Below are 25,027 nucleotides of genomic sequence, written 5' to 3' on the forward strand. Positions count from 1 at the left end.
TTAATCTGGAGGACTGAGGGCCATAATTAGAGACCCTCACTCATAGAAGTGTCGAATCACAGGCCACCCAGTCGAGACAACTCACAAGTCAGCAGCCAATGAACAGTTGGCATTTGCCCGAGTGTGTAGAGGATATTGGAGTCTATCCTGGAGGTCATTGAACCCGCGAATTTTTCCGGTCTCTACAAATGACAAATGTACGAATTCTAACCCAAAATACTGCCTCGCTCGGTCCAATAATAAGACATAAACTTCCGGTTGAAAGGTTCCGGTTTGTAAATGGTAGTGCGGGATTGGGGGGGGGGGGGGGGGGTTGTGTGCACTGCACTGCGGGATGGGGGGGGGGGGGTGCACCGCACTGCACCACACGACGGCGCTGACGGCTACGTTCCTGCCCTCTTCAGGAGCGCCACAGAAGAAGGAAGGAAAATAATATACAAGTGCCGTTCTTGTAATGGAAACTGAAACCATGTTTCGCGCGACATGTGACGCTTTATCTGTTGGGTGGGCCCGTAACTACTAGCAAAAGAAAAAAAATTCGGGATTGAAGTTCTAATACAAAGTTTTAGATTAAATTGTAATTGAGCGAAATTCAAATATAACTGGACTCATTTCAAATGCATTTCAATCCAGGATTAAGTTTATTTTATTTATGGAAAAAAAAAATGTGCATAAATATGCCTACCCTTCTAGTTATGATCCAATCAAAACATGACACATTTGTGCAATATTTACGGACGATAGTTTAACGTGACGTCATAACAAAACATTGATGAAATGATTGCATACTTTTATGAATAAATTTGAATCATTTTTATTTAAATAATAAAAGAATAAATACATGAAATTATACTAGTAATCAAATTTTTAAAATGCAAGAATAATTAAACTTTATTGCCGAAATGGTTGTTGTAATAAGCAATGAAAACAACATTAACTTTTCACTTCACTTTATAAACAGTCGACGAAACAGTTCACGTGTAGATGTAAGTTGTGTGCTGCCGCTGTCTTTCTTCTCCTCGGACGCATAGGCCAATCCAGTGGAAGAGAGATAGATGCGGCGCAAGCGTACAGTGAGAGTAACGGGACACAGCGTAACGGAACAATGTGCGTAACGGGACACTATTTCGTGCGTGCAGCCGGCGTTCATCGATTTATTAGACGTTGTTACGTCAAAAATATATATTAAATGTATAGTTGTATCTTAACGAAGCACATATTTCAATATGCTAGTGATGCCCCTGATGCGAACCGTTAACACTCGACGCGCTGAAAATGAGACACACTAAGTTGTTCATCACTGTTCCAGCTGTGTCCGCCACATTGTTTATGATGGTTCTATTGGCCAATAAGCTGTTCGATGTCGGGACAGCCAGCGAGCGCGGTCTGCGTGACCACCAATCAGTAGACACCCGGGAATGTTGCGGGTTCTTTCGGTCGCAAGGTGGACTGCAAACATCTGTAATTTTTTATTGCATTGCTGGTTGGTTCAAAACTGTCCCGCCACTCCCCTCTGCGACTGTGCGTCAGTCGACTTCTAGTTGGACCGAATCACGCAGACCCACTCGCAAGAAGGGGGGGGTTACACAGTAAGAAACCAGCTAATATGGAAGCATATAAGGGTGGAGTTTACATTGTACTGTGAATTTCACCCTGACACCTAATAAATCCTGAAAGTTTTCAGGCGTCTTTCAATCAGTACACGGAAGAGAACGACACTGTGGAGTGTTTCTCTCGCTGCGCACAAGTACTACGTGGTCACGAGCTGATTGGCCAATACAAACCTTTGCTTGTCGTCGACAACCTTCCTCGGACCAGAGTGCGATGACTAACTTCGCAAACTGTCTTCGGTCAACAGAACACGAGTGCTTGGCAACCGCGGGAGGTAAACTCTCCCCGGGTAAAACCATGACCTATTTGCTCGAGAGTGCGTCGTCCATAGCTAGGGCAAAGTACTATTACCTCAGCACTATTAGCCTGCAACCCTAGAGATTGCACGATAAGTCATTGCTAGGGCCATGCATATTTCGCGAAAAGATCCCGAGACTAGTTATAAGTTATAACACCGTAGCACTGTCTGTGTTTCGTGATTGGGGGAATTTCTTTCAGGTAAATGTCGATTGATACAACACCAATCAGAGTAATTCAGTGCGAAAGCAAACGCGTGCTGAGTGGTTCAGTCAAAAAAAGGTAACGACTTCTCTCGCAGACGGCCGCCAATCACAAGGAAGAAACCGCTGGTGCGGGTATACCTTGTTGAAGTCTAATAGACGTTCAGATTTATTCCCGAGAAATGCCTGCTCCTAGTCACTGCTGTGATTAGCCGGGTCATTCACGACACGTTAGGCTTCCGCGCTGAATCACGCAACACACAGTGTTTTGCCACGCAGCTGGACTCGACATCTTTTCGCGGAAAGTTCTCGACCTTTGTCTGCAGCGGGCGGATTGGCACCCGTGGATCTGCGGGCTGCACGCATTCCTGAACGTGACGCGAAATGAAATACCAGGATGAAGCTGCGCGGCGGAATGCGGTGTTGGCGGTCGTCGTGTGTTCGACGGAATTGCGCGGGTCAGTGGCTCCCGTTCTCCAGGGCAAACGCCACGTTGATTTACCTTTTTTTTTTTTTTTTTTTCCTCTTTTCATTTCTGGTTTATCACTGGACACAGATGCTACAAATATTGTTCTTTCAACGAGAATAATACGTAGAGACCTGCAAAATTCGCGGATTCAGTGACCTCCAGGATAGACTTTACTACACTCTACACACTCGGGCAAATGCCACCTGTTCATTGGCTGCTGACTTGTGAGTCGTCTCGACTGAGTGTCTGTGATTCGACACTTCTATGAGTGAGGGTCTCTAATTGGCCCTCATTACTCCAGATTAACAGTGAACCAGTGGTAGAAGCAGCGCTAAGGTATAATTATTTGAATTGTAGCATATCACGAAAGGAATCCGCGAATTTTGCAGGTCTCTAATAATACGACATCCAACTTATACAATGTAAAAATCAAACCATTAAACATATTATATACCTATCAGAAATTTAGCATGAAACATAAAATATAATTCATTACAAATCAAACTTATGAGAGTCATAAGGATTGATTTTGAAGCGTTTTTGGGTATTTTTACTCTTCAGTTTAAAAACGAAATACGGAAACTGACAGAACTGCTCATCGATTTTCCAGAGTGACCTGAAATGCTTCCCGCGAAACAGAGACCACTGGGATGGCTCGAGCAGTTTTCAGACCGCGTGTGTTGTTTCTCCTGAAGCTCTCCACACCGTGCGTGTGTGTGTGTGTGACCGTCCTGTCTCCAGGAGTGGGAGGAGTAAACACCGCGGCCATGTGCGGCGGGCTCTTCGTCGAGAGCCAGGCACAACGGCACTGCGCGTGCCCCTGCGTGACTCACCCCCGCCCCCTTCACCCTTACCATTCCCTGGGCGCTGCAGCTCCGCGCTCTTCTTCCAGACGGTGACGTCATGCGGCGGGAGGTGTGTGTGTGTGTGTGTGTAGGTGTGGATCAGGGAAGGGGGGGGGGGGGGAGGGGAGGCTGAGCGCGTACCGTCCGGACTCGGCTGGCGACACAAGCAGCCCAGGAGGGGCAACTGAACAGGCAGAATTATGGCCACTAAAAAAAAAACCCCCGCGCGGTTGAGAAGTGCCAACATAAAAAAAAATTAAGTTATAAATACGAGGCAAACAGAAATTTCTTAAACACGATGACTTAAATAAAAGAAAAAAAAAGTAATTTTATAATCATTTTTAAGTTCAGAATATATGAAACGGTTTATCAGTGAAGTGTCATATTGAGAATAATTGCAAAATATTATAGTTTGGATTTTTTTTTTTTTGACAATGACGGATTATCTTGGTGGAAATTAAATAACCATGTTTGCCGTGTGCACATTGAAACTGAAGTTATGATTTTCAACACTCATACTTCGCGGCTGTGCAGTTTTAAAGTTTTGAAACAAAAGATAAAGCACTTTAACATAGTGTTTTGGTTGTTCCGTATTGGGAAAAAAAGGTAATCTGAAACATGTATGGTGAATATTCCCAGCAATCCAATCTTAAATATTAATAGTGAACATTGCCATCAACGATCGACCAAAAAAAAAAAAAAATCAAGGTAGCCAACATTTTCTTTCGAACAGTTAACGACTTTTAGGTTGTTAGGTGGCCGATAAATAACGCACAGTTTATCATTTAATGTTAAATAGTTTTTGCTCTTTTGTGTACAGAGCATCATTCGACTGTTACAAATAATTTCTCCTGTGAAATAATTGGTTTTAAAGCATTTTTTTTCCCCTCAAGATTACCACGACTAATTTACGATCTTACAATAATCAACAAGTATTACAATTAAAAAGATATAAAAACTTATTATCATTAAAGATGGTAAACAAAATAAGATTTGTAATGTTAACAAGCCGGGTGGTATCAATCTGGCAACTCTGTAGTGCAATCCAAGCGTGGGACAGACTACAGGAGTGTACTGGGACTGGGAGGCAGTTCGGCAGTTCGTTCAAGACATTCGTCCTGCTATCTATTGACGACCTCATCCAGTCACCTCAGTGTGGCCAGCCATAGCACACACAATTCTGGTACTTTCGTGCACGATAAGTTCACAGTTCGGGTGTCATTCAGACACAAACGCAAAAAAAAAAAAAAAAAAAATATTGATTGTCTGTAAAGTCGGTTTACGGACGATAATTTTACGAGACGTCATAAGAAAACATTTATGAAAAATTGCATACAAACCACATTAACTTTATTCTTCAATTTATAAACAGTTGACAAAACAGTTCACGTGTAGGTTGTGTGCTGCCGCTGTCTCTCTTCTACTCGGACGCATCGGCTGATGGAGTGGAAGAGAGATAGATGCGTTACAAGCCGATCGTGCCTCTCTATCGCTTATTCATCGCTCTCTCTTGCACGCTCGGCTCAGGCGGAACGTGACAATGAGTCATGCTTTTTCGTGCGTGCAGCCGGCGTTTAATCGATTTATAAGACGTCACGTCAAAAAAAAGTATGAAACAAAATTTTGGGTTATTCTTTAATACAAATATCATCTACACTGTACTGTTAAATCTCATAATAACGTGACATCATACAATTTTACTGTTTAAATGCAATATTGGCTCTACTTCTGATGCCCGTTTTGGGTGGTTGTAGGTGGAGGGTGAAGGGGGGAGGGATAATGTAAACTGGCATTTTCAGGTTAAAGGATGAGGTTGGTGTACAATTATTGTAAATATTACCTGTAATATAAATATGGCGGTTTACTTGATACTAGCTGCAAATTGATCCCCTGGTTCTCCAGAGATCCTTAGGAATATGGCGGAGCCGAGGCTGTTTCCTAAAAGGCCATGATTATTAATGTCGTTACGGTCCGGGCAAAGACTGACTGTTTTCCACCGTAATTGGTTTTCCATTTAAATAGAATATTATTTAATATTTTCTGACTATTTCCCCCCTAAAATCTGGCACATTTGCGTACCCGAGCGGATCGCCTCGGGTACCGGGTACAGACGTACATAGTAATCCGGACACGTCCGGCAACGCTGGTCGCCGCAGCGGCCCAACTGGACAACGGGACAGCGGGGTGAGTCGCCGGGCACGCGCGCGTGGTTACGAGGAGCGTGGCGCTGCATTCCGAGCGACGGCGCGCATGCGCGGCCGCGCCTCGCCCTGACCCGCGCCCGCGCCTTCATTCCAGTGCGAAGCAGTTCGAGCGGTGCACGTTCTATCTTCCGTATTCAGAAACAACTACCGAAGTGGGTATGCAAGCAAATTCATAGTTACCTTTGAATATATATACTGTATAGAAGTCGCCAGCCCAGGTTAAAATTTCTAATACGGTTTTGAGGTAGTTGGTTAATTCACCGCCGCAATCGCCACCATCTCTAGGGCACCGACTCGTGGTGGTCCCTGGCGGACAAGTATCGAACTCTTCAAACACCCCTTCCCCCTCCCGTTTAACTAACTTGAGCTGCAGCGGATAGGTGGGGGGTGCGGGGAATGACAGCGGGCGACAGAGCTGCGCTCTAACGTGTAAATAACAACTAAGACGATACAGGGCGTTACGGCAGCGCACTGCAGCGGTGAAGTTCCCAAGGTGCTCATCATACGCTTTTGAAAAACGTAGAGTAAATCCTATCCACTCGCGACTTCTATACAGTATATATATTCAAAGTAGTTACTTAGGATATACGAGGGTCGGTTTTTTTTTTCTCGTTCCTTTTACTTTTACATTATTACCAGGGCCATGCATATTTCGCGAAAAGATTCCGAGACTAGTTATAAGTAGAGATCTGCAAAATTCGCGGATTCATTCGGTGATAGGCTAGAATTCAAACACATATACCTCTTAGATAATTTTGCTATTGGTAGAGCCACGGAATTTCCGCGCATTCATTTAGTCGCAAGCTAGAATGCAAACCTCCACACTGTCGCACTGTGTTCATGATTGGACCGCAGTTATCTGGACACGCCCCTCTACGACCGTGAGCCAACGATGTCCAGCTAGGAGAGAAGTAAGCGAATCAGGTAGTGCCAAATAACAAGGATAAAAATGTTCTCGCTAAGAAATCAACCAATGGGAAAGTAAACATGGGTCGAGCGCACCTATAACTTTGAATTATATCCTGAGGCCAGAAGAATACGCGAAATTTCCGGGACTCTAGCTATTGGCTTACTGTTCATCTGGACGAATCTCAACCAGTTATAAACCCTCAACCAAAGAAGGATCGAATCACAGACAAACCAGCTGAGACGACTTACAAGTCGGCAGCCAATGAACTTGCGTTATTTACCCGAGTGTACAGGGGTATGTACAGTCTATCCTGAAGGCCATCGAAACCGCAAATTTTGCAGGTCTCTAGTTATAAGTTAAATCACCGTAGCGCCGTCTGTGTTCCGTGATTGGGGGAATTTCTTTCAGGTACATGTCGATTGATGCAACACCAATCACAGTAGTTCAGTACGAAAGCAAACGCCTCCTGAGTGGCTCGGTCAAAAAAGGCAACGACTTCTCTTGCAGACTGCCGCCAATTACAACGAAGAAACCGCTGGTGCGGGTATACCTTGTTGCAGTCTAGTAGATGTTCAGATCTTTTCGCGAAAAATGCCTGCCTCTAATTATTACTTTTATTAGGCACTATTTATAAAATTGTAACTCGATACCTTCCTTGCATTTGTTGTTTTGCCACAAATATTTTCTTCAACAGTTTTTCACTTAGTGTAATATGAGTGTAAAAAAAAACGCGCAAGTCTTCTTAATTATCATCACTTGCGTGACATTTCGCACCCGTTATTTTACACTGAGTGAACATCTGTTGAAAATATTTGCAGCTGAAGAACAAACGCAAGAGAGGCATCGAGTGAAAATTATAGATATAACCCATAACAAAAGTCACGACTGTACTCTCTTGCTGCAGTCAGCGAATACTGATCTTATTTGGGGGGAGGGGGGGGGGGGGAAACCAAGGGAGGGCACACTAGGAGAAAGCGCGGAAACAAAAGCCATTTGGATTCATAAGTGCCGCAATTTAGAAAACACAACTACTGCAAGTCAAATAAGACATACGACCCAGCTACATCCAGTTCAATACTGAAACACAGCTGTCGCATTAGTATGGTAAAAGCTGTTTCAGTATAAATAACTAAAAAAATAACAATTATATTACCTTCAAAGATCAGGCGGGCCTCTGGATCGGTCACTATGGGGGGAGGGGGGAGAGAAACAGGAACTGAACGCCATTTTAGTTTGCACTGTTTTCAAGCTACTGCAATTTTACATCGCTGAGTTTCCCAAATTAAGCTCCGTTAAAGCATAGTATATATTTTTATGGAATGCTTGAAGTTAATTGTGGAGTGTTGCTCTAAAACGTTTCCTCTGTGATATCATTACCGTTCAGTACTGAATTCATTTTTTAGACAACTGAAATAATACTGTCATAACACATTACGTTACGCTCAGGAGTCGCCATTTTGCGTAGGTGGCGCTGCAAGCGAGAAAAAAACAAAGCAGCACTTGCGCATACGCTTATCTAAAACTGTTCGAGTTACTTTTGGTGACTTTGAATCAACATTCTACAACGCTTACACTTAATACTATTAAAATTTATAACCGGGACATTATTTTATGGACATACTGTAGAATTTCACCAGCCAGCTTTGACTAGATGACATTTATACAAGCGATGCGTTGAGTCCTGTAGCACTGATCGCTAGAGGCAAATATACTTGGCATTATCTGCACAGGCAGATGGTCGGACGACTCGGTCTAGGTCGGTTGTGTTTGTTTGAGAGGCGCCGAGAGGTCGACCTTAGCGGGTCGATCAAATAATCGATCGCAGCGTCAGCGCTTCAAGGGAAGAGACGGTTAAAGGAGAGCGGGAGGGAGAGAGAGAGGACCGAGATATTTAAAACCGAATTCAAAGGCGCAGACGGACGCAAATAAACGGTAACAGCATTAACTTGACCGCTGCAATTATTTGTAATAGTGAAACCGATAAACACCGCAGCTAATTTTCGGGTAGGACGTGATCTCGAATGAAACTGTCGTGTCTTGAAGCATGCGGTGTCCGTGCACGGCAGAAAGCCCTGGCCTATATTCCCACCAATCGGGACTGAGACACATACGTAAAACGGACGGTGCCATTGACACAATGGGTTTCCTCAGAGTGTTCCGTCACTCTTTATACATCGAGCCTCTGTGGCAGTGATCGCTGAGACTTCATGCTACGTCACAACCCTAGGCGTTATCTGTGGTTCGGAGCCTGAACAACCACGGGACGTAAAAATTACACTATTTTCTGTCAATAAGTGGTCCACGGTTGTCGGCTCCTCTAAGCGCCCGAATTTTTTTGTTCTCAATCGTGTTTGTCCTGCAGCGAGCGGGATGTGAGTTAATTTTTCACTTTGGGAAACATTAAGTTATTGATTTCAACATAAAAAAAACTGTAGTTTTGATAACTAAACTTTGAGTGCTACTTCATGTTCTAACAGTGATTTTGGATTTTTTTTGTGGTGTCTAACATGGCATCAAGTCGACAACCGACATTTAACATTAATTATTCATTAGTAGGGGCATGCAGATTTCGCGAAAAAATTTAGAGACTAGATGAAAGTTAAAAACTCTGTAGCACCGTCTGCGTTTCGAGATTGGGTGAGTTCCTCCCAGGTACATAGCGATTGTAACCAACACCAATTACAGTGATTCAATGCGGAAGTAAACGCGTCCTGAGTGGCTCGGTCAAAAAAGGCAACGACTTCTCTCGCAGACGGCCGCCAATCACAAGGAAGAAACCATAGGTGCGGGTATATCTTGTTGCAGTCTAATAGACGTTCAGATATTTTCGCGAAAAATGCCTGCCCCTATTCATTAGTAGAGACCCGGAAAATTCGCGAGTTCAATGACCTCCAGTATAGACTCCAATATCCTCTACACAATCGCGCAAATGCCAACTGTTCATTGGCTGCCGACTTGTGAGTTGTCTCGACTGGGTGGCTGTAATTCGACACTTCTATGAGTGAGGGTCTCTAATTGGCCCTCAGTCCTCCAGATTAACAGTGAACCAATGACAGAAGCAGCATAACACGAAATGAACCCGCGAATTTTCCGGGTCTCTATTCATTAATTAAGCATCAATGCTGTTATACCTTCGCACAAATAACCACTAACTGGGCACTACGTCGTGTGAAATTCCAAAGTATAGCGGATCTTCTCGCCGAGCCGGAGCGCACATTTCCTCATCCTGATTCAGGCCACCGTCTGTGGTCGCTGAGCAGGGAGATCTGAGACGCGCATACCTCTGCAGCGTCACCGAGTGTGCTGTCCCACTGGCCACTGAGTGGACTCGCTGGCGCCCGCCGGCCCGCCACATGATTGTAGGATCCTCGCGGTATCCCCTGGACGCAGAGCGAGTTGACCTCCGACCAAGGACACTGCTATTGCTTCACCAACACATCCCATGTGAGGAGCGAGTACAAATTGCTATCGATGTGCCAAGGCGCAGACACAGGGGCTACGCATTTAAACATGACGACCAGATCTCTAGAGTTTTAGAAACGGTTTGTGAAATAGTATTTGAACCTCAAGGCATAAACGAAATTATTGTTTTCGACTTGACATATTATAAATTATTAATCAGAGCAAAAAAAAAACCTTTAAACTGAAGTCATAATTTGTTATTGATTTACATTAATTGCTATGCATAATTTGATTTTTAATTATTTAATTAACTTATTTAGACACGAACAAAACTCAGTACTAGAAGGGTTCTCAATTTTTCGTTGTTGTGTTTTAGTTTTTTTTAACAGATTAAAATAAATAATAACACCGTACTTTAATATTGGAAATATTATACAGTGAATTTATGTACAAAAACGTAATTTATAGATAGAGACCGGAAAAATTCGCGGATTCATTTCGTGATAGGCTGAAATTCAAACATGTGTACAATTCTGCTGGTTCTGCTATTGGCTCGCAGTTTAACTGGAGCTCTCTGGGCCAATGAGAGACAATCGACCAAAGAAGCCTCGAATCACAAGCTACCCAGTGGAGACGCCTCACAAGTTAGCACCCAATGAACACGCGTGTTTACTTGAGAAATGCAGAGGATAATGGAGGCTATCCTACAGGTCATTGAATCCGCGATTTTTTCCGGTCGCTATTTATAGACTAAAATATAAAAATTAACTTGCTATAATTATTTAAAAAAAACTATATGTTTGCAGATTCAAAATTCCGAAGAAAAATAAATAAAAGAAAAAACAGGAAGAATATTCTCATTTGTTATTATATCGGTAGTTACACTAAACGACCCCTTGTATCAGCGACGCAGATAAGCACAAAGCGAGGAAGATACAATCGCAACTCAAAGCTATAACTATCGCAGTTATTTTCTTTGGAGATCAGCCAACTCTACGGTATTTATAATCAACCTTACAACCTAAAGGTTTTTACATTTTCAAAAGTAAATGTTGGCAAACCTTAATTTTTTTGTGGTCGTTCCTTACTGGGAATAATTGCCATAAATGTTCAAGATTATCTATTCTGCATTACGGAAAAACCAAAACAATGTGTTAAAATACGTTATCATTTGTTTCAAATGTAAAAAAAAAAATGCAAAACAGCAAATTATAAGATTTGAAAATCATATCTTCACTTTTAATTGCAAAAAAAAATATATATACACGTGCAAACATGTGCACATGGCATCCATGCTTAATTAATTGCTGACAAGACAATTCAGCATTATTAAAAATTATTCAAAAGTATAATATTTTGCTATTATAATTAATACGCCACTACGTTAACACAAATTCCATAAATTCTGAACTAAGAATGTTTTTAAAATTACCTTTTTTTTATTTAAGTTATTTATGTTCAAGAAAGTTCTACTTTTTCTTTATTTTTATTTTTATTTTTGATGTTGGCATTTCTCAACCGCACGGGTTTCTTGGTGACCATGTTCCAAGCGCGGCTCCAGAAGGGGGGCGGATGGGGCGACAGCCCCTCCCGAGACCAATTTTATTGATTAAGTATATATTTAAATTTACTTGAATATTTAATTTCGTATGTTAAACTTTTATCTCATCAAAAGTTGCATGGAGCTACAAAGGTTCTGTATTTGAAACCTGTAATTTGTAAAAAATAATATTCCAAGGCCAATATCTGACCACTCAAAATTTTTTGCAACTACGACTTTTCTTTGTGCGACAGCCCCTCCCGAAGAGTCATCCTGAAGCCGCCATGGCCATGTTGTACGGTCGCTCCGACGGTGCAGCGGGGGAGATGGCAGGGGGGAGGGGCCCCGGAGGGGTGTGGTCTCCGCCCGGAGCCCCGCAGCCCCGAGGTCGCGCCGACCCGCAGCCGGATTGATCCGGGACCCCCCCCCCCCCCCTCTGTGCCCCGGTGACACAGAGCGAGCGGCGCCGGTCTAGTCTCCGCGACCGCTGCGTCGTGACGCATCGTCGACACAGAACGAGCCACCTCCCTCCCCCTCTCACCGCACTGGGATTTTTTTTTTTTAATGGAACGGAAAAAATTTACGTAAAATAATTACAGATGTTTGCACATTCGTGCATTTGCGTGAAAAAAAAAACTGAATCACTGCAAAAATTTTGTTCGCAGAAATATACTGTGTTTTCTGATTCTAACCATGAAATTTTTGCTGTTTTTTGTTCCAGTACCTCCAACAGTTAAAAGTTGTTTGTAAACCGTTCCCTGAACAGCTTTCCAGTACTGACTGCGCACATTAATAAGAATATTAAAACAACATAAAGTTCCATGATTGAATATTAACTTTTTTTTTTTTTTTTCATGGTTTAGGAGAATTAATGCTTGAATGAAATATCAATGTTACAATTTTCGGAGAAATACTCAAAATTTATTTCGTAAAACGTACTTCATGTGTGAAAAAAAATAACTATAGCCATGTATTGTACAAAGTACATTGTTATATTTAATGCCGCTTTGCAGTTATACTTTTGACTTGTTTAAGCGAAATCATCAAATAACTGATTTAAGCACAAAGTACGAAAGACAATTAAATAAAAACCCAAATATAAAATAATTCAGTTTTCTTTTCATCAAGCAAAATCATTACTTGAATTTCTATGCGTGAACATTTGAGTTCTTTGTTCCCTGAGATTTTAAGTGTGACGGTGTATATATATATATATATATATATATAATCCAACTATGTATATTGAAAACTTGCTCATATGATGGTTGTACCAGAACCCCGCTTCCACAAGAACCTGGCTACGGCCCTGGTACACCGCTGATACACCCCTGATACACCGCTGATACACCGCTGATACACCCCTGATACACCGCTGATAACCCGCTGATACACCGCTGATACACCGCTGATACACCTCAGATACACCCCTGATACACCGCTGATACACCTCAGATACACCCCTGATACACCCCTGATACACCCCTGATACACCTCTGATACACCCCTGATACACCTCTGATACACCCCTGATACACCCCTGACCAGGCGGGCCTTTGGTCACAGCCAGCGGAGGTCGCAGCGTTCCCGCGGAACCACAAATATCTTCCGACTTGACGGTAATCTGGAGTTGTTGTGTATTCACCGCCGCCATTGTCCGTGTCGACCGTGGCTCGCGTATGTACAACAACAACAACAACAACAACAACAACAACAACAGCACTGTGAACCTGGAACCTGGCGTTCGCTCGGTCGACGGCGAAACCTTCCTCGCGACTTGTGTGTGTGTTGCGCATGTTTATTCATGCAGGGGAAAGCCGATAACACCGCAGTCCGCATACCCGCGAGCTCGGCGTATTGTTTCGGCTTATCGCGGAGGAGAGGAACAATCAGTGACATGTCCACCATCTGGTTTTCGTTCGCTAGAGTGCACTACCATCATGATAGTTAAATTTATGTTCACTAGAGTGCAGTTTACATTTAATATCTCTGTGGCATTTGTACACCATCTTGGAATTGTGTAACTATTTAGCTAGATATTCAGAAAACTTCCAAAAATCATCAAATAATCACTTGTTAGTTTACTGATTGATTCGATCGATTACCTTGACCGATGCAAATATTTTAATTTTATGTAAAAAAATACTTATTTAATAAATTATGCTCAAATTCCAAAAAAAGTAGCATATGTTTCACACAAACCAGCCTTCAGTAAGTGTAAGTTAACCACATCGCACATATGAATGAGGTCATGTCCCTGTCATGTTATAACAGCGGAGGAACGTGACTTTTTGTAAACCGTGTGCTCCGCTGCGCCACTCCTCGACCAGCGGCCCGCCAGAAAAATATTATCAACGCCCAAGATGGCGACCGTAACGATAAGTGCAACGTGACGTAATTATTCAAAAGGGCGAAGTTTTTTTTATATTAAAATTTTATTAAATAAATATTTTTATGGATTTATATTTTCCCAATTTTATAGCATAAAAATTACGGATTTTCAATATGGTGGGCGTAACGAAAAAAGGAACGTTTCTAGAATCCAAGATGGCGGGTGTTACGTTAGCAATTTTTTTATTAAAATTTTAATACATAAATTACATGTTTACTCTCGCCGGTAATCGAACCGAGGACCGGGATGAATAGGGTAACTAAACACTTGAATACGCATTTTTTTTTGTCAAAAATTAAAGATTTTGTGTTTATGGTCAACAGCGACAAACATAAATTTTTACAATTTGATATTTTTTAATATTTGAGAAAAAATTTGTTGATCTAAATTTAATATTAATTCCCAAAAATCATTGAACGTGAAAGTATTTAAAACATCTCACTACCTAATATAATAAACAAAACCCCACAAACACAGGATACATATAATCGTATTAAAAATGTACCAGTCTAACTACCATTCGAAAAATCAAAACTGAGACTCATTTCGGTAACATAGCGCACGCGTCGCGATGGATATATATATATATATATATATATATATATATATATATATATATATATATATATATATATGTTTGACGTGACAACGTCTAATAAATCGATGAAAGCAGGCTGCACGCACGAAAAAGTGTCCCGTAACGCACATTGTCCCGTTACTCTGTGTCCCGCTACGTTCATTGTACGCTTGCGCCGCATCTATCTCTCTTCCACTCGATTGGAACAACCATCGATTTGACTTTTTCGAGGCACATTAAACTTGAAACACTCCCATTCGTTTCCTACTTTTCCTATCATCGTCCTATCCTTAACAGAATAACACAGATTGGAAGAAGTTAAATAGCAAACATGTATAAAATTTATAGTTAAATTAAAATAATCTGTTCGTTAAAGTAATAAACATATTTGAATTAATGAGTGCAAATTAAAGTAAATTTATCAATTGAATTGTAGATTTCATTTCACTCCTTTTTATCCATACAAAATAGTGATAATTCAATAAAAATGATTCAATTTTATTCATAAAAGTATGCAATCATTTCATCAATGTTTTGTTATGACGTTGTCACGTTAAACTATCGTCTGTAAACCGACTTTACAGACAACCAATTTTTTTTTTAATCGGTAGGAATTTCGCATCCGCAAATTTGGTAGCGCTGGCGTCACTCATGTGTGGAACGTGATCCCGACGCGCTGTATAGCTTCCAGCAGCAGGCGTTTGCACACAACCGTGGGGGGCAACCCCTGTACCCTGTACAGTTATCAAGAGAGTACATGTACGTAAAACTTTACATTTGTCCCTTTATGTGTTTTCGCCAGTTTTTTTTTTTTTTTAATTGTAGTGAGGTATTAAAAAAAACTTAACGACATACAAGGACACAATGGCGTAGCCAGGATTTGTGTATGGGGGGTGTTAAGAAGCATCGACCCCCCCCCCCCCCATATTAAAGCGGGGGTGTCCTCCCCCGGGAAAATTTGGATTTTAAGGTGTAAAATAGTGCTATTTTAGCAGTTTTCGGTTCTTAAATTTAAATATTGTAATGATAAAAAAATTATTAATTTTAATATGAAGTTTGTTTGAGTGATGAATAAGAAATTAATTAAATATTTGGTGCTAAGGATGGGGTTTGACCTCTAACCCCCCCTCCCCCCCCCCGGCTTAGTCCCTGCAAGGACACAATTTTCTGCACAGATGTAAGTTGTAAGAAAATTACTTCAAAAATTAATATTCGTTCATGCACTTTTGCTATAAATCTTTTTCTGTAGTCACACATTATTTTTACAGAAACCACAAAATATTAGTTGGGGCTAACAATATTTTGTAGTTACTACTTACTAATTTATTTTATTGTTGCCGCAAAATACTTAGCAGGGTGAATACTTACGATGTATTTTACTGCATCCAGAAATATTTCTTTTTAATATTTTTACGAGCATACTGGAGGCGGGGTCATGAGGCGGGCCAGTAGCCCCCCCCCCCCTCCCCCAGGCGGGGCGTGTTCCTTTGGCGCGACATTCCATCTCGGACTAGTGGCAGCGCCCGGCAACCGGCAACCCTCCTTCCCCCGCTTCAACCCTTCCGCGACGCTTTGTCGTCGAATTCACCGTCCCTCTGGGGGGGATTCTGCGGGCTCTCGGAGACGTAACTAGGACGTCATTGTTCTGGGAGCTTCGGGCGTCCAGTCGACCCTGATGACGCCACACTTCAAAGGGGTGCGAGATCATTACAGAAAGGGAGGGGGGCTGTGTGTGTGTGGGGGGGGGGGGGTTAATGCGGCGATGCCAGCCTCGATGCAGTGGAGTGTAGTGAAGAGGGCGAGTGACCCCTTGGCGAGCGATAGTGGGCGACGAGCGACGGGCCTCGTGTGCGGAGACTGGTGCATCGGGACTGTGCTGTGTGCGACGGACGAGTGAGTGGTGCGAGGCAGTGTGCTGGGACAGAGGAGTGCTGTAAGTGACGAGCCCCTGTCGAGTCCAGCTCTAGTTGGGAGAGTAAACAGTCGACTGAACTAAAGAGCGATAAATTTGTGGACAGACGAATTTAAGTGTTGTATTTAACAAATAAAACTGTATTTTACTAATTGGGCTATCCTTGTAGAACTTGTTTTCCCACACGTAACCGTATACACTTGTAATAAAAATACAGCTTTAAAATGTTTTCGATGGGGGCGAGATGACCAGTGAGGCTGTTCTAGAAGCAGGCTTCAAAACGAAAGCGGCGCGTAACTCAAGTATCCACCGCAGGACGCTGCTGCCAACGTGAGCGTGAGGTCAGGCCGCAGTCGCATCACCGCGACACGACCTGCCCCAACGTGGCACGCCTGCGCGCGCGTAAAGGAGATAGCGACAGACTCCGAGGTCTTTCGCCTTGTAACAAGGCTAGCCAACCCTCATCATATCAGAACTAAAATTTAAAAATTCCGTGGGTCAATTTGTATTTTAAATTTATTTTCAGTAGTTAATAGAGACCGGAAAAATTCGCGGATATATTTCACGATATGCTAGAATCCAAACAACTGTACATTTATATTGCTTCTGTGATTGGCTTACAGTTTGTCTGAAGGACTTTTAGCCAATGGGAAACCTTCAACCAAAAAAAGTATTGAATCGCAAGCGTCCCAGTTGACGAGTGTCACGAGTCAATAGCCAATGAGCAAGTGGCATCTGCCTGAGTATGTAGAGGGCTGTGGAGTCTATCCTAGAGGTTATCGAAAGCGCGAATTTTTCCAGTCTCCAGTAGTTAACAAACTACAAACACCCACTTCCTCTTCTCGCTGTTTTTTTTTTTTTTTTGTTATTTTGGTTTTGGTATGGAACACACGTACAAGCAGATGTGCGTCTATAATAATAAAATAAATAAAAGAGAGAGCAGTCCTTCTAGCTGCTCTGATACTTTGAAGAAATGTAAGCAAACCTATTCCTAAAACTGGATAATCACCTGTCTAACACCAGCGCGGTGTTCTGAAGTCTGTGGTTCGAATGCCAGTTGGGATTAAAAAATGGCCCTATTTACCTGGAGTTCACGTCGAAAAATCTGTAATTTTATCCAAAATATATCCAAAACATATTGTTCTGAATAAATTTAGAAGAAAAAACGTTTCAAGGTCGTAGTTACACGGGGAAATAATTTGTTTAAGCAAAATATGAAAGATTCCATATTTTCCAGTGCTTCTTTTATCATTATTTTATAGTCTAAAAGATTATATAAAATTATAATTTTGATAATTACTTTTCAAGACGTCTTAAATTCGTTAAATTTCTGACTCCCCATGTAACAAGGAAGGAGGTTTTCCATATCGCTCAAAATCATCCAACCATACAAATAAATTTATCATATGTTAAATTAGACCAAGCGACAAGGCAAACAAAAAATCTAGCTTCCTTTAAGTCTAGGCTGAAAAAAACATCTTTGTAACAACTGCTTACCATGACCACTTCGCCGCTACCCTATTGCTTGAATCTGTGTGTGAATGTGCGAGTGACTGGTTTTAATGTAATAGTAGCACCTATTTTTTTGATACTATTGGCTGTATGTTTAATCACTTTCCTTTTTAACCGACTTCAAAAAAAAGAGGAGGTTATCAATTCGACTGTATGTTTTTTTTATGTATGTCTATGCTTAATTTTTAATTACTTTAAATTAGTTATGGTTGAATCTTTTGTAATAGTTAATATTTGAACATTAATTTAAATTTTTAATTTGTTCTCTTAATATATAGTTAACATCTGCTTATATCATGCTTAATTTTTAATATTCCACTATTTGATGTAATTGCAGAAAAGTGGTTAAGTGCAAGAAAAGGCCTTGACTTCGCCACCAATAAAGACGATAAATAAATAAATAAATAAATAAATGAATATGTTGAGTCCGCCATTGCAGGAAGGTGGTAAACTGTGCCGCCACGGAAGTGAACCAACGATTTAAACCTCGATGGAAACCTGTGCACGCCATTAGCGCGAAGGTGACTAACGTCGTAAAGGCAACACTTTCCACGTCGTAATTCGTGTGCGTGCTCGTAACACGTCGTCTCTGGAGCCCCGCCCCCTCCCCCAAGGCGCCAGTCTCGCGGGGGGAATACGTCTTCTCTCCCCGACAGCGCCAGATTATGGGTGCTACGCCCTCCGTGCCGGCCAATCACCAACAATTAATCAACCCCCATCGACCAAAAGGTCGTGGTTTTGGACGGGCTCGTGTGTCTGAGCAACTGCGTGGATTCCTAACTCAGTAACACACTGTGGGCCAGAACTACGGTACCCCGCAACGGTGTATACCAGAATTATAGTATTTGCGTATTTGCATGCTGATCAACGAAAAAATCATTTAAAAAAATCATAGGTTTTATCTTCAGTTCGCGCAAAGAGCCTAAAGTTGGGAAAAATTGACTGAAATCACTAAATTTAAACTCAAAACTTAAAATATACAGGTAAATATATATTTTTTATTATTTAAATAGCAACTACGTACTTCAATTATGTTTGCCTGATCGACAGAAAAATGATACATAAACACAATGCGCTTCATTTTGAGTTCACACAGAACTAAGATTATCGAAATTTCGTGAAAAATAGGAATTTTACCATCGTAAAAACAGATGCACTAGGGTATTTAAAAATTTTAAAAGGCCATCATTATTCACAATTCTTAAATTTGAATGATTTTGTATACTTCTATTTTATCAGAGTACGTCATTTTTCAGCGCTTTACCCATTTCACAATTTGGTTTTATGAAATGACCCTGAACTCACCACGAGATGGCTGAAACTAGACTTCCACCAACGCCGTACCCAACCAACCATCCAATTAGTACATGATAAATAGAGACAGGAAAAATTCGCGAATTCATTTAGCGATAGGCTAAAATACAAATAATTATACCTCAGTGCTGCCTCTGCTATTGGCTTACAACTCACCTGGATGACTCTGGGCCAATGAGAAACACGCGACCAAAGCTTTTTCAAATCACAGGCTGCTACGTTGGGATGTCTCACAAGACAGCATCCAATGAGTGGGTGGCATTTGACCTATTGTATGTAGAACACTGAAATAAATTTTTGTATATTTTACAAGGAAAATCCTTGGAAACCCTGTTGCCAAGGATATTACTTGTAAAACTACAAGACAGAGCTTTGTACCATGTGTGATTTTGCAAGGCTCTGCCTTTTAGTTTTGCAAGAAATATCCTTGGCAACAGGGTTTCCAAGAATTTCCCTTGTAAAAGTGCAAATTTTTTTTAGAGTGAACTATGGAGTTCATCCTGCAGGTCATAGAACCCGCGAATTTTTCCGGTCCCTAATGATAAATTATGTTTTTTTTTTTTGTTTTATATAGAAGAATGGTGTCTTTAATTCAGATTTTTTTTAAAACCAAATTTTGGCATTGTGGATTTAGAAAATAAAGTTGCTCGGATGTAGCCATCTCTGTTTTCTTGTCCGCCCACTTTTCCTGCAGACTCTGTGACAAGTTTGACGCATCGTTAAACAGTTTGGATGTGGCATGGAAAATTATAAAAAAAAGTCAATGTTAAGTAGAGTTTTATCTTGCAGAACTGACTAAATAGTCTCTGTTGTCGATCTTTCCAGTACTGGAGGAGGGTCAGCTTACACTTTGTCCAATCTATCAGCTCACTGTAGTCCGAGGCATCAACATTTATTGAAGGAATCGTCGTTACAGTTCTAACAGACCTCACAGGTTACGAGTCCCAATGCCCTGCAGTTCCTCGCATCTTACCATCTCCGACGAACTTTCACCTTTGAATATATATACTGTATATATATTCAAAGCTTTCACCTTGTCAGACTATCTACGGAAAATTACCGAGAATTTTTTTGCTGCAGGAATTAGAAATTTTTAATGATCGTAATAAAAATATGAACGTATGCTATAAAAATTTCAATTACTTATGATTTAATATTAGCTTTTGGTATGAAAATATAATTCAATTTCCTCCCTCCCCTCACCAAAATAAGCGCAGGTTTATGCTTGTTACCAGACTTCGGTACGCGAGCAACTGCAGAAAAAATAAAAGTCAATTAACAGCCAAATCAAAATTTCAAACTGACTCAACGATAAATTTTCTACTTATTTTTAATAATAAATCAAAACAAACCTGTGACTCGGGTGACTTATCGGAGTCACGCTTGCCTAGTAGCCTATCCAAGACAAAGTCAAGACAAATACAATGTACCCGTGCGATACACCTCCATGACGTCAGACTACATTCCGCAACCACGCGTTTAAAAACATGATGTAGCATTCGGTTGAGTTGTCAATAAGATTATTGTACGGGCAAACCAATAATATTGTTTAAAGATACATAAAAGTTATTACTATAAACAACTATTATGAACAAAAATTTTTTTTGGACGAAGCTAACCAAATATTCCACGAATTCACTATTTAACATATCGACGTATAATTGAGTTCTAATATACATAATTAGAGACAGGAAAAATTTGCGGGTTCATATCGCGATAGGCTAGACTCCAAACTCGTACACCTTTATGCTGAGTCAGCGATTGGACCATCGTTTATCTAAGGACTCTAAGCCAATGAAAAACCTTCAACAACAAAAGACGTATCAAATCACAAGCATCCCAGTTGACGTGTGTCACGAGTCAGTATCCAATTAGCAGGTGCAATTTGTCCCATTAGATAGAGTATCATGGAGTCTATCCTAGAGGTCATTGAAAACGCGAATTTTTCCGATCTCTATACATAATATATAAAAAAATAATTTAACCTATACATAAGTAGGGCCATGCACTTTTCGCAAAAAATCATTCCCAGGTCAGCTGTGTGTTAAATCTTTGTAGCATTGTCTGTGTCGTGGTTGGCTGGGTGTCTACTGTCAGCGCACCAATCACAGCCATCCAGTGCGGCAGCAAACGCGTCCTGAATGGCCCATCAAACAGGGCAATGGCTTCTCCTGCAGACGGCCGCCAATCACAAGGGAACTATCGCTAGCGCGGGCATACCTTATCGCAGTCCAATGAGCGATCAGATTACTTCGCGAAAAATACACGCCCCCCACATTTAAGTAATAAAAAAATTCTAATAATCATAAAAAAACAATTGCCACCGTTTACAACTGTTTTTTGTTTGACGAAGCCAAGTTGAAAAATAATCAGTAACGTGATTGTGCCTGGCCGTCAGGGCTGACTCCAGGAAGAGAGGATGCAGTTGCAAAAACATGGGAAATGGAATATTTTTCAAATTGTTGATCTCAAAATACTGAACTTTAATAGTTTCGTGCAACATTTGGTTACAATTAAGTAGTTAAAACTCCAAGATAAAAATAAAATGCGGGCTCGAAAGGGCCTACCGCGCAGTTATTTGCAGTGCGGGCACGCAGGCGTAGGGACAGGGCGCCGCGCCGTTGCCGAGGATTAGGATGGAGGGGGTAAGGAGCTAGGGTGGGGAGGAGGGGAGGAGGCTCGAAGAGCCGGGCTGCCTGATTGGCCGGCCGCGCCGGGACGAAAGATGCGCGCGCAGCAGGGAACCCCGGCCGGCTCGCTCGAAGCGCGCAGCGGTTGTTTCGAGTTAGTCTCTCGTCGAACGGCAATTCGCGTTGTTGTCTCCACGAGCTCCGGACAGACAGCAGTGAGCTAGTGCAGTGCTGTTAGGCTAGAGCGCGTATTCTGCTTCGTAACAGGAAACGGCAGAGAGTTCTGGTTGCCTTCTTCGAGCTCCGCCCTCACGTCTTTGCTCTAACGGATATCGGAGCGGGAGAAGTTCGTTCGGTGAGTCTTTTGAGTCCTCACTGCGTTTTCCCTGTTCCGCCATGGGAAAAAAAATGTTTTTGAAGGTGTTCCACACAATCACTCTATTTCCAATCCCATTCATGCGCTGCTACGATACCGAACATCCAGGTGGGCTTGTACAAGTCTCGTTTCAAATATTTGAAATCGCTACCCGTTTGCGCATGCGTGGGAATAAAGTGTTTCACTTTATACGTCTGATTTTTAAGTACTGAATCATGAGTAAGTAAAATTTTTATGTGATTTTTCAGCATTTGAAATCGCTTGTAATTTGTTAGTACGTACAACGATCTCCCGGCGTGTAAAATTTCAGTTAGATAAACCAACAGGAGTGCCAACTTAACTATACGTACGACATACGAATATGACCAACGGAAACAGTACTAAGTTATAGTTTTAGTGAACGGATTTTTGTGTTTCGTGTGTTTCAGGATTGAATTTATTAAACCTGGCGTGATTACTTAAATATTCTTATATTACTAATATTCATTCCATTTTTGTCCCGAAGCAGACTCCTTTTTGATAAGAAGGGGACATCATTTCACAAGCACCACACGTCTCAGCTTACAAGATAAAATCCCTCTGGAGCAAGCTGGAGAACTTGCAGATAGAATAATTTATAACGGACTCGAGATAGATCGATGGGCATTATCACGATGGGGAAACTTCACTCGAGGTTCGCTTTACTAATCGTCTTATTTTCTACTCCTCTTCACCCTCTTCTGTCCCATCCATCTCGAATGACTTCCTGCTTGAATTTTTTTTTTTTCCCCGATTAAGAGCGAAACGAAATCGAATTACAGAGATCGTTTTACCCGCGTCCCTAACTGCGCGCGTTTTGATTCGATAACGGCTCGAGATTGCAGCGGGGTCTCGATTAAGCCACTAGCACCAAGCTGGCGTAAGAGAGAGCTGGAAGAGTAAAAGCAATTTAGAGGTCCGAACCGACCACGTCTCGCAGTCATCAATCATGTCTCGCTGACAGGGCGCGAACTGAGGAGAGTCGCAGATCGATAGCTGTGTTAAGTGAGGGGATGGAAGTCTGCATTTCCGACTGGAGTGAAACGCACTCCTACTTACACGCGTATTATGGGACATGCTCGACGAGCAATCGCGACGTTTAAATAACCCGAAGCCAAAGTATAATTCGCACCATCTACATTGACTTCAGGTGTCAGGTAACATCAAGAAGTCATAAAAAGGCCTCTACTCTATATGACTGCATTATTAATGTTTTGCTTGCAGCGTGTCTTTTCATACTGTACGAATGAAATTTTTCTCCCCCACAGGCACTTGAAATTATTTTCGGGTCTCCGATTTGGGTCTTTTGAATATAATGCAATACAGAACTTGTAAAAAATTAATCGGATTAACCAAAACCTTAATTATAGATCGTGTATCTTACATTTTTATAGTTCTATAATCCAACGTCACGCCAAGGCAAATGATATGGATTTGCATATTTTTTTTTTTTAAATTTCAGCTACATCTTAAGCCTATCGATGCAATGGTTGGTACCAAGCTGGAATTATTGGCCGTTACTTTTTTTTTTAACAAGTTCAGTCTGTTTATACGACAGATATGAATGAAAGAGAGGTTACATGCCACCCGTTATCTTATCAAAAAAAAAGGAAGTATTTTTTTTCGTGCAGTTTATAAATATGTAAGATTTCCACGTGTTGACTTCAGCAAGGGTATATATGAGGAAAAAAATCCGCCTGTCTACACATCCTTTCTATGAATTGCTGCAGTCACACGTAGCAAACAAGATATGCGCGGAAGAACACCTTTGACCAGTTACTTTTATTACTAATCAATAAAAGCAGGAATTACATTAGGCCGTCAGTCCTTCGTTCTTTTGTCCGTCACCGCCACGCATCCAGCCAAGCGATTCACAACGTGACTTCATCCGCCCGTCAGAATATTTCCCCAATGAAGTGCTGCCAACAATCCATGTTTTTCTCTCGGAGGTTTATATCGACAATGTTTGCTTTTTATGTCGTGTTATTGTACGTATTGTATAAGCAAATCTTCGGAAAATTCAGACACGTAAATTAATTGTGAATTTTAACAACCGCAATGTTATTATTCAAAACATCTGGGGGGGGGGGGGGGAAGTAGCTTGGCTTCTGGGTTTTAGCCGCGTCCTTGGCGAATAATTCACTGACGTTTCGGTCAATATTGCAGTCGCCATCATCAGGGAGCAGTTACCTATTGCAATGTCGACTGAAACGTCGGTGAATTATTCACCAAGGGCGCGGCTACAACCCAGAAGCCAAGCTACTTCAGACAATGGCCGTGAAAGCCTGCGAACATTATCTGAAAAAAAAACAATCATCGGAAAATTCAGAGACGTAAATTAATTGTTTATACGTGCATTTTACCAACCGAAATGTTTTATTCAAAACATATGAAAGAACAAATACAAACTCCACTGTCAGATGTATTCTTGTGGCAAAGGACTGGTGCAACCAAACCATAGATATAATTCATACGTCCGTCCCCAAAAACTTTCCAAGCTTTCAACGGACGGTCGGAGGCGACGGGCTACTGTAATTCCAACTTAAAGTTTTTTTTCCCCAAGTGGTTTCGCATCCTCACTACATTTCATAGACGTGTTCCTCCATTGACATCAAGCTGTTGGGCAGCTGCTGAGAAAGAACGTAAAATAAAAATAAATAGAACTTGTGAATCTAGGATACTTTGATGAATTTTTAATAGTCATGAGTGACGAAATAACAAGTTGGTGGATGATAATTGGCGCATGAACAAAAATGCGAAAATTTAAAAAAACGGTAGTGAATCGGTGAAGCTCGATTGCGACATCTTTCTTTGACTC

General features: G+C 41.4%; 2 protein-coding genes across 2 annotated transcripts in view; one reads left to right on the top strand and one right to left on the bottom strand.

Moving 5' to 3' along the window:
• The window catches only part of LOC134541927 (mitoguardin), a 232,757-nt gene that overhangs the window by 53,774 nt on the left and 153,956 nt on the right, over nt 1-25,027 (bottom strand). The gene's annotated exons all lie outside the window — the stretch shown is intronic.
• The window catches only part of LOC134542473 (protein unzipped-like), a 71,130-nt gene continuing 67,982 nt past the window's right edge, over nt 21,880-25,027 (top strand). Inside the window, exon 1 of the mRNA XM_063386780.1 lies at nt 21,880-22,170. The gene's annotated coding sequence lies outside the window, so the exon portion shown is untranslated. The remainder of the gene's footprint in view (nt 22,171-25,027) is intronic.

This window comes from Bacillus rossius (genome assembly GCF_032445375.1).
Source record: "Bacillus rossius redtenbacheri isolate Brsri chromosome 4 unlocalized genomic scaffold, Brsri_v3 Brsri_v3_scf4_2, whole genome shotgun sequence".
Taxonomy (NCBI): Eukaryota; Metazoa; Arthropoda; class Insecta; order Phasmatodea; family Bacillidae; genus Bacillus; species Bacillus rossius.